The following is an 11,908-nucleotide window of genomic DNA, read 5'->3' as shown; positions in this document are numbered from 1 at the left end:
GCACTTTTTGGCCCTTGTGGAACGAGGACGATACTTAAGGAGGTTTAGGACAAAGGATTACTCTATGTACATTGTTTTTATTGAAATGAAATTTAGGATTGGTCCCCCCATAAATCTATCATTCCTAAAAGTTTTGATGCTTTTCTTGGTCACCATGATCCCCTTAACAATGTTTTGATCAGTTGGTGTTATCACCATCCTCTTGAGAAATTAGTTTACAATATTGACTTTCTTAGAAAGAATGTAATTCTTGAATGCAATTATACAAAGTTTAATAAGTTCTATGGAATGTTTGAAGGTCTTGGTGAACATGTTTGGACTTGTTGTTTAAAGAATATCGATAAGTAGAAGGTTAGAAAGATTCTTTCTAGAGGGTTGAATCCAAAAACTTACCCTTCTTCTCACATACTTACCACTACATGGATGATCTCCTAAGCACTACGATAGAACCTTCCAAAATTGGGGCTTCTTGGTATTTACCATGTCATTCTTAAAATTGAACCCACATATGTCTCAAGATTCGAAGTTCAATCTAGCTTCTCCTCAACCTCTACATAATTTTTTAACTTCTCCATCTCTTTGAGGAGTCCATTTTTTGGAAACTTTGACTTGAGATTTGTTTGAAAGAGAGATACATTGAACGCAAACCCTGCAAAGATTGCTCCAAAGTAGAGTAATAGGTCAGCTAAAGCTGGTATAAACACTTGCCTTGGCATGCTCTATTTGATTCCCTACTCCTCCTCTTAACATATTCCTTCGTTTGAAGAGATCCACTATTTGATCTATAAATTTTGCTTGAATGACTTTAAGAAACATGAATTGCTTAACATGATCATGGAGTCCATCAAACGTAGCAATTGGCTTAGACTAAAACTCGATTGTACTTCTCTCATCAACTTGATGAGGTAGTAGGCCCATACTCAATGGGCCTATTGCCAAATCGTTCAATATGGTGCGTAGGAAAGGGTGGGTGTGCGCGCACGTGCACACCCATAGACACACATACATAATTGACTATTTTATGCTTGATATTTTTCTTTGTGCATACGAATGACTCTTATTGAGAAAGATGGATGATGTTTATCTGGCATCATGGCTTTTGAAAAAACTTCGAATGCCTTTTACCTTGGTTTTTGCAAATAAATTGGTTAGGGTGCAGATTCACTCCTGAACTTGGTTACATTTGGGTGCTAGCTCAAGTTCTGCAGGTTACAGATTCACTCTTGAACTTGGTTACATTTGGATGCTAACGAATTGTTTGTGCAGACTGCAATTCTGTCGGGATAAGATGGTGGAGTAGGCATAATCCATGCCTCTTTAGTGATAGATGGTACGTGGGTACCCAAATAGATGATATGTCGTGAGAATTTGAATAGTTTTTGTAATTGTTGTGAAAATATCTTCAAACACCTAGATATGTTTATGATAATGATTCTTGAACTCATTAAGTGTGATACTTACCATTGGAGATAGCATTTTGTTGCCAAATTTGAGTCCATTGTTCGAGCAACTTGCACCAGTTCTAGCTAACCTATGCAAGGAATTGCACCTGAAAATTGTACTACGTGCTTTGGTGGCCACACTGAGTAGTAGTCCCAAAACGCCAAGGGTTATCGACGGTATGGAAACCATCGCAAAATCATCTAGTTATTGGATAACTAAGCATAGTCGTAAATAGTAATACCTCTTTAAGGAACTACTTGCACGCATCTGAGTTGGAGTAGTGGCGTCGATTTATATCCAATATATATGTAAAGGGAATTGAAGGAAACCCATCGTGGTAGGGATGCGATTTTTTCGATGAGATGGTACATCTATTGACAGAAAGCTATGGTGCTATATATGGGTGTTGTGTAGAGCTCAATAGGATGCAATAGCTAGTCTTTCCTTTGCCACTCTTCTCCAGTAGACCTGTTGGCGAACTTCAACATATTGCCACATCGTCAACCCCTCGCATTTGGTGCAGAGCTTAACATTGAGGTCGAGCAACGTCGTGATGGCGGCATCCACAACTGCAATTAGTCCTTCTAATCACGTAGGGGATACACCTACTAGGAATGATTACTCACATAACATGATTTGTTCTAACAGAATAAGATTGTAGGAATAGGCTTTGTTCATGCACGGCAATAACTTGATATGGAGCGGTAGTGAGACTTTAAGTCTGCTTGGACTGCATGCGGATACCTCGTATAGAATGTTGATATTGAAATATGGAGTTAGCAGGTGTTTTGCGGCACTGGTATGTGTTGATTAATTGGTTTCCAAATGCATTATGATGTGAGGTTTTATACATTGAGCAAGTAAAATTAGGTAAGGTTGGTTTGTTGATAAACAATGATAGCCACGGATAATGGGTTTTAGTGACTATCTCGACAAGCTATCTAGCTCACAGCATGCGTTTGAAAGCATTTTCCTATGATGATAAAATTAAGTAGGCTTTTGACAATGGTCATTGAAAAGGCAATGCGAGGAAGAGAGTGGTCGTATCCAGCATACCAATATATCATTGTACCTAATGAAATACATATGTAGTAGTCCTCTGTAGATGTCTTTGAAATGCTTTAAGGAGTCCTCTGAAGATGGTATTTACAAAAGCTCGTAGATGAAGGGGCTGGTAGATATTTGGCATAACGGGTTTTCATTGCGAGCTGACACCGTGACTCATATATGGATACTGGGATATTGAGTTGAAAGATTTTTTGAGTAATTCACATATGGGTTTCTATAGGCATATTATTTTATGTAATGATTTTATATGTGACAGGCAATGATAGCCACTTCTCACAAAATATGTATGTTTCAAGCATCATTGCAGGGATCCATTCAATAGGATGATGGGTAGTTGAGAATGCTACAAATTAGTGACTGACCTTGCAGCTCTCTGTGATAACAAGAGTTATTCACCACATGTAATTGAAATGATTGAAGAGACTTGTACATATTTGGCGTATTTGCCTTAATTGAAGAAACTTGTACATATCTGGCGTATTTACCCTAATTGCATATGATAAACCCTAGTAACTCATTTCAGGGAGGTGATAGAGAGTGGTCTAGGTGAGTTGGACAGCGAGATAACAAGTGGTTCAGGACGCTTGGATACCTGTCTACCCAAGAGTTTGGGAGCATATTCTAATATGTTTTCAATGCTGGATGGTGGCAGGTAAAGTTCTGAATCTTAGCTTGCTATGGGTCTCCTTTTGTCGTCCTCTAGATTGTTGAGGATTCAAGTGTAAACTGCTAATCGATCTATTAGAAAGATGTGTTTCTATTGTTAGAAATATTGGTCAAATGGAATCATTCTAATGTGTTTTATCTTCATTTTCTCATTCATAGTAAGTAATGTCTATCATGGAAATCAATATGATAGGGTTTTTAAACATAAAAACACACATACTTTTCCGTGATGACCCTTGGTCGGGTGATCTCCCATGACATGCAGTACTTGATATGCTTAACTCTCTTTTACATTTGGCATTTAGAAAAGGAATTAATTATTGGCTTCTTGTAGAATGGATGGATTGCGTCCCTTATCAAACTTGGTATTCGGCTTTAAAAGAAACCCCTATTCCTCCTACAAGGACTTAGTGCATACTGTCATGATTTACGTGCCTTGACTTTCACAAATGGTTCTTAAATTTCTAGAAAGAGACGAATGTGTCTAAATCTTTATCTACCCTAAAGGATCTGTCGATCAATGATTGGATCTTTCTCCTCGCCAAGAGTAGGAAAGATGAGCTTAACGTTCTCCCAGCCTTAGATAGTTTTCTTCTGTCACTTCCTTTTATTGATTGTCACGATAGTTCAAACATTGAGTTCTATTTCTCTTCCCTACATACTATTGTTAATAAATTAGATCTTATTAATAATATTCCGGTAGTTCCCATATATCTCTAGCAAGATGAGAACATCGTAAGCCCCTTATTTGACTTGGATGTCCGTGACCCCAAGAAAAGCAAGCCTTGGTTACTTTTACTGGAAACCCCTCTCCTTCAAAGTTGAATAAGAGTCTCTCTAGCAGCTTCTCATGTGTCATTCCTTTATTACCTCTGCAGCAAGTGGAACTTGTTGCAATACGCCTAGAAACTAAGCTTTGGGACTTTGAACTGATCAATCATTGTGCTCCTTTCACTTTCTCGATTTTAGCCTTGGTATGTAGCTTGACCCCTGAAGTTATAGAGCAATGTGAGATAGTGGCTCTCCAAGCCAAACACCTACTCTCTTATGATCTCACCTTTGAGTTATCACAAATTTAGTTATCAGTTGTAGATCCTTCCAAGTGCCCGAACCAAGCCTTGATAGCCAGGAAAAAAGGACCATCTATAGGACCCTAAGAAATTCCCGAAGGATTGTAGGCATACTTATAGGCCCTTTTTAAAATGTCAGTGCAAAAAGCAAGATGCGAACTTTAATTGCAAAGACTGCATTATTTGGGTTATCATCTTATCTGGTATGTGTTTTAGAATTTGGTCAAGTTCTTTGAATTCACTTCAGGGCCGACACATGTTTATGCCTTTATCGGGTGGAGTGCTACCGTCCCTCTAGCTATCAGACAAGCTCTTTTTGTGTATTATCATTTTCATACTCATATGTTGGATGCTACTCGTGGCCTTCGTTACTTCAAGTTAGCACTTATTCCAGTTGCAAGTACTATGTACACCAGGAAGTTCATCATTGACATCAATTAAGAAACCACAAAAAATTTGCAGTCAGAATATTTGAGGGATACCCCTAAAACACTCGATTTCAACTCGGATACTGGTGATTATATTTGCTCTATTACTTCTAGAAGTAATGGACATAAACATTTAGTAAAGAAACATAAGAACCCTGGTAGGTTTGTGCATCTTCTTTTCACCAATAAACTCCTTAATCATATTCACCCAAAGAAGTTCTATAGCGCATTGCTCAAACATTTGTACATTGCAAAAACCCTTGAGTTTTTTCGTATTTCTTTCAGATGGAACCTCACAAAGAGTATAGGGTCACTTCTGTAAACTCACTTTGATGAACCTTTTGGTATTGATAAGCTGTGTGCATGTCAATCACAAAATAGGTTTGCTCGATTTCTTGCCGATTTTCCACCTTTTGGGCAACATGTACTCACCACCTATCCAGATATCGCTAGGCATAGGATGTTGAGAGACTATATTTTAAGAAAGGCCTAAATCACATTCCACATGTTCCTTTGATCTAATGAAAGTTGCTAGGTCCCTCTTGGATGGGTGGGAGGCACTTTGTGGTATTATTGATATTCAGTGTAAGCTTGCACACAATGAGATATCATTGATAACCTACAAAGGTTGTTTAGGAAAAATTTTCCAAGACATAAAATTGATATGAACCCGTGGTAACTAAATGTTGACCTCATGGATGAAATAGAGTTTCTTGTATTGCATGTCTTTGTGTGGCGCATTGACAAATTAACATAGACGCCTATCTTCATTTGCAAGAAATTAGCTAGGCTTGTGGCTACACAAAGGATCTCATCTCATCTCAAGAGTTTGAGGAATTGCATATCACAGCTTAGGTAATACAAGAGACGATCAAGGATTTTTCTCAGGCATTCGATATAGAATACCTGTCAGAACCACACTACCTTATCTGATGGGTAATTTTAAAGTACATAAAAATGAATTTAGATGGATCACAAATGCACATGATCGCACTTTTTCTTCTTGTGTCTCACTTATGACATCACTTCTTAGTGCATTGAATTTAGGAGTGTTTGAGTACGAAGAAGTCTTTCATCATAAGTCAAGTACATTTTTGGATGTCAAGTCAAATGTATATTGGATATTAATACTCAATACAAATTTTTAGTTAATTTACCAAAACAAATATATTGTGCTTTTACATTTGATATAACAGCTTCCTTGCTATGAGGCCATTCCACATTTTGGGAGTAATAGTTTGACAGACACTCTAGAAAGATTCATCTGGCTATTAGCTAGGTTTGACTACAAAGGCTTTAAAAAAATTCAAAAGAAAATGCAGCTTACAAAAAAGTAAAAAAAGTAGGGATATCCTTTGATTTTTTTCTTATATTAAATCAAATTTTGCTTGAAATCTGTGTCACTTCACTTCGGTCATACATCTATAGACAAGCTCAAGGCATACATATGGGGTACTCATGTTCCCCTTGTGGTGTAATCTTTACTTAGCTTGGTTCGAGTTGAATTTTGGAAGGAACTTATCTCGCATGGGAAAATGGGAAATGCTTGAAGCATTTTCCCATTCTTGGAGATATATGGATAATCTCATAGTTCTTAACAACCGATTTGTTCTCCAATGCCTTTTGAATGATAGACCTCTTTCTCAAGAGGACCCTTTCACCATTTATCCACTTGATATCCTCAAAATTAAGCCCATTTATGATATCTACTCCATACCTTAACACGATGATCCAGCTGCTTCAACCTTTTGCTGGTGATTATATGTCTTTCACCGCTTGGAACAAAGACGAATTGCCATGTAATGTGTATTTTATACATGTTGATGCAATTCAACCCCGAGAGGTAGCAACTAAAGTATGTATATCATAGGTGTTACCCATACTGTATACTGTTCTAGTTTAGTATATCAAAGATTTTCTGATGACGAATGTTTTTCTTGAATGAAAAATTGATATCCAGTACTTGATTGATCTTCTGGTTGGGGATAGGTCCACTTGGTGGCCTATCCTCCACTAGGTGGACCTTTCCTCGAGGATCGAGGAGGGCCACACACACACACATACATTTTATACTTGATACTTTTCTTGGTGCATACAAATGGCTTATTGAGAAAGATGGATGATGTTTATCTGGCATCATGGCTATTGAAAAAACTTGGAATGCCTTGTACCTTGGTTTTTGCAAATAAATGGGCAAAGCTGTAGATTCACTCCTGAACGTGATTACTACTAAACATGATTACACTTTAACAAAGATGCGGTGGTAAATTACTATAACACACACACACACACACGCACGCACACACACACGCGCGCGCACACACACACACACACACACACACACACACACACACACACACACACACAGAGAGAGAGAGAGAGAGAGAGAGAGAGAGAGAGAGAGAGAGGGACAACCTCAAAGATTGCTCGTCTAGTTGTTTGCAGCAGCATCAATCTTTTCTCACTGACCCCATGTGGATTGTCTCATGGAATATCCAGTGCCTTGGAGGGCTACAGTTTGTGTGCCATCGGGGCCATTTGAGACAAGAGCTCCAGAGATGCCTTGTGGGTCGACCTATCGATATTCTTATGCTACAGGAGCATCGTTTGTGTGAGAGCCACATTCAACGTTTGTGGACACATTCTGCGAGGTAGATATGAGACATTTTGGTTAGCTGCTTTGGGGCTTGGAGGCATTAAAGGGGATGGATGTATGACTATTGTGGACTCTTGGCAATAAGTCATTGTGGGCAGAGGTACCATTGTGCCAGGCAGGGCCCAGTGGGTCACCATGCAATTTCAATAGCCTTGTGGGCGTCTTGAACATTTATGGGCCCAACTATGCGAGTGCACATGATGCATTTTGGTCACATATTGTGGAATCCTTGCCTTGTGCAAAGTAGTGGTGCATTGGGGGGGACTTCAACATGCTGGAGGATCCCTCGGATAGGATTGGGGGAAGTCATGCTATTGTTCATGGAGCACCTATGTATGACTATGAGGATTTCGGATGTATGGCAACCTGCAGGCTTTATACGCCCCCTAGATAGCCTCTCTTTCTCTAGTTTTGACCACATAGTAGGGGGCGTGAATCTATCCAGGATAGATCGTTTCTATGCGAGTGACCACCTCTGTGACATGGATGGCTCAGTATGCATATTGGCAGGGACTACTTTTGCCAATCATGTGCCAAAAATTCTTACTATGTTAGATAGACACATGAGTGGTAGCGTTATGCTACACATCCCATAGAGGATTTTGTTGGATGTTGAGCTTAGGGAGCAGTTGTGGTGATATAAAGTGGGAGTTTTGACACTCAGGGTGACCTTGGTTCTAGTGCGGCCATTGGCCGGGTTATGATTTTCTCTTAGTTTCTATGATTTGAAATAAGGCAAATCCTTCACTAGTGGTTTATGCCCTAAGCAAGGACAATTCTCACTGGTTCTTTCAATTTATGGAAATAGGATTGGAGACTCATCAAAGGGACCCCATACTTCATATTGGTCAAGCAAGGACGTCACACCAATATTAGAGAGTGATTTAGTAATCCTAAGAGAATGAAGCATTTTCTTGTAGTAGAGAACAAATGTTTGATACTTAGTTGGTGTAGGAAAGCTATTTTTCTGTGCTACATAGACTTACAATGAGATTTTTCCCAATGGAGGAAAATATGCATATGGCTTACCAAAAGTTTATAATATTTTTCATCGTGTATAAGACTGCTCATCTCTCTTTGAAATGTGTTTTTTGAAAGACGATGATAAAGATTCTTAACAAGATGTTTGTATTACTGTCCTTGAGGATTCAAAGAGAATGGAGGATTGATTGAATACCATGTGGTGGCATCTACAACATTGAAGCGGATTGACTAGGATGCATGTCTTATAACTTAAAGAAGCTTTGTTGGGCTAAATAACTAAAAGGTACCACAAGAACTAACACATCTATCACAGTTGAAGGCGAGGAAGTCCCTTAGACCCAATGGGTTTATGATCAGACCACTAGAGTCATTCTTGATATGGTAGAATTAGACCTATGTATGTATCTATCAGTTTTTGTAGATGTTGTGTTTCTTGATACTATAGCGGAGCCACTAGTATTTTACAAACTCAGTGTATACGAATCACCTTAATGGCAACTCATGTAAAAAAATGTACGTATGAATAAAATCCAATTCATTGAGCTCTCTTGTTTGCAATGTTGTTTGACTATTTTGTCTTAAGTAAGTTGAAAGATTAGCTAAGTATGCAATGCTAAGTTTGTCTGTGCTAGATGCAATCTATACATCTCTTCAAGAAAAGAAACTTCTTCTTAAGCAAGTTTGACCGCCCTCTTTCAAAACGGAACCATTGGGGGTAAGCCTTTAGCTTACACTCTAATGTGATCAATCCTTAAAGACAAGCATGTATGGATGCACCTCTATGTGCATTATTACACTCTCCTACATCGAACCTTTTAGCCTCGCACATGCTACTTGCTACAGGTGGAAACGCGGCTTCCCTACAAATATACAAAATAACCATGCTACATACTATAAAACCATTGAATCTGTATACTTGACCAATCACATGTGCACATAATTGAATCTATATACAATCTGAGAGAGAGAGAGAGAGAGAGAGAGAGAGAGAGAGAGAGAGAGAGAGATGGAGAGAGAGAGAGAGAGAGATAGAGAGAGACAGAGAGTGCAAGTGTACCTCCTAGAGCGGAGTGCTACACATGCACAGAGAGAGGAGACACAAAGCACTGAGTACAATCTCTACTCGTGCAAGAGTAAACATTTTCATCTTGCACGTATCTAGATACTTATAGATTTCTTGAATACTCAAAATGATTACAAGTTGTCTATCCAGACATAAAGTGACCATATACTTGCTACCTTTTACATAGTCCATAATTCACTTATGATTTTGCCACCTATCAGATGCATTAAATATATATTTATCGATTTCCATTACATGCCTATCTGTTAGGAAAGCAACTGTCCTGAGTAGCTAAGTTAAGAATCTGCAAATCGCACTCGTCAAAAATAAAAAATGGTTAAAAGTTGTACAAAATAAATTTGAACATAGTAATTTTCTTATGTCTCTCTTCATCCACATACTACATATTTTAGTGTCCCATACCAGTAGAATAGGCAACACATGGGATGCCTTGATGTATAAGGATATCATTGGTCACTGTCACCCTTCAATAATCAATTCTCATAAATTTCAAGTCCAATTTCATAAATAGTGTCAACATCAAATCATCATAAGCCTTTCAGGCCAAGGGCCAAAACTCACATGCAGTTAAGGAGTGCTATAATTGAATAGCTACAAGCCTATATATAGGGAGGTTTGGGTGGGGAGTTGCATGTGTTGTTCCCCAAAGTCTTACACTAGTATTAGACTAGTGGAGAATCCTTTGGGAAGGAGAAGGGTTGTGGTGCATGAGCTTTGCATGTTAATGCATGGCTACATGGGCATGATCCCTTGATATGAGGAAGATGAAGAAAAGCATGTCAAAGGAAGTCGTAGGCAAGACAACTTAGTAGAGGAGGTGGACTCTCAAAGAAAAACCGTATGTGTAGGCCTGCTTACAAGGGGAGAGGGGAAGGCATCGACCTTCACAAAATCATGTGCTCTCTCCATCATCATGTTTGCAGCAGATTGAGGACTATTTCGCGTTACAAGCGGCAGCGCCTCTGAGCAATTCACAAGCCGTGGTAATTTTTTCTATGTCTGCACTCAAACCCACCATCACTGCTCTGCACCTTGCTATTGTTTTTTTGTTTCCAATTAGGCCACCCTCCCCCACTTTGGGAGCCCCTAGAATTTCTTCTTGTTTGAAGGGCATAAGGGAGGGTGCCCCCCGTGGTTTAGCAAAGCCTCCACCGCCAAGGCAGCAATGACAAAGGCAATCAAGGCCAAGGGACAAAGATGATCAAATATTTGTAATTCTTTTAAAAATTGCAGAGATCCAAAGCAATGTATTCAAAGGATTGTGTACGACCCAAGCTACGAGCTATGGATCAAGGATAGATACTATTGGAAACTGGCAAGGCTATGACTTGGAAATCAAGGATGCATTCTCTTGGAAATCGGCAAAGGCTCTTGAAGTTTTGGAGCTTTGAAAGGCACTCGCTTTCATAGCAAAGCAATGTAAAATTGAGAAGTGGACAAGCGGACTCTCAAGCAAAGGATTCATACTAAACGGAGAAAGGCTCCATATATAGTTACTGAACGGTAAATTTCCCTTGAATCAAGCCATATGGACTCCAAGACAGGGATGATTGACAGGGCCAAAGCGGGTTTTGTTGACGCTCCTCGACCTTGAACAAGGTGAATTCTTTTAAATTTTCTCAAGTGATTATTCATCATTGATGCATGTAACCAGGGTTGCTTTAGTGAGTAAGACACGTTCGAGCACGGACTGTGGCTTAATAAGGCAAGTTCAAGCAAGATCAGTGGCTTATACAACTAAGTCGATTGAACTCTTTCCCCTAGTTTAGAGTTTTGGATTTGTTAGGGCATGGCTCCTGTGCGCTCCTTGCCGCACTGTCGAAGCAAGGGACTTGCCAATACACCGTGTGCGAGCCACAAACGGCTCCAAGCACACAACAAGCCTAAACTAGCAAGCTCAAGAAAACAAAGGGTGTGTCACTCACCGCTCTACGCTCGCCTTCGTGGTGGATTCCTCGCCGCGATGAAGAAGAAGCTGCAGTCGTGCCGTGCTCAACCGCTTCGCCGCCGTCGTGCCTTCGTAATGCTCGATCGCACACACACTCTCCCTCTCTCTCTCTCTCACACACACACACAAGGAGGTGAAGAAGAAGAAGATGGAGATGGAGCAAGAGCACTCTTCAATTGCACAAATGAGAGAATGAGTAAAAATTAGGTTTAGTTGGCTTTTATAGGAGCTCACCCCATTCACACTTGGGCGCCCATGCTTAGCCAACTAACCCTAGCATGTCCAAGTTAAAGTGCGCCTCTCATCGATGATCACTCTACCTTTCCCTATTGGTCCGACAAGCCCGGTACCTGACTCTACCAAATACATAATACGCGTCCATCGTAGGTGATGGGTGTCCGTGAGCCGTGAGGGTTAACATGCCCCCCTTCCTGATGTAGATTCCGTCCTCGGAAGCTATTGAGTTGAAGCTGGTTCGTCGAGGTGGAAGAGCATTTGAGATGAATGTCCTTAGCCTTCTTCAGTCACTGCAAAATCAAACAACATTGGCACAGTAATGGC

Source organism: Adiantum capillus-veneris, chromosome 30 (assembly GCF_014529385.1).
Source record: "Adiantum capillus-veneris isolate H3 chromosome 30, ASM1452938v2, whole genome shotgun sequence".
In the NCBI taxonomy this organism is placed as follows: domain Eukaryota; kingdom Viridiplantae; phylum Streptophyta; class Polypodiopsida; order Polypodiales; family Pteridaceae; genus Adiantum; species Adiantum capillus-veneris.
Note: the sequence above shows the minus strand (reverse complement) of the source record.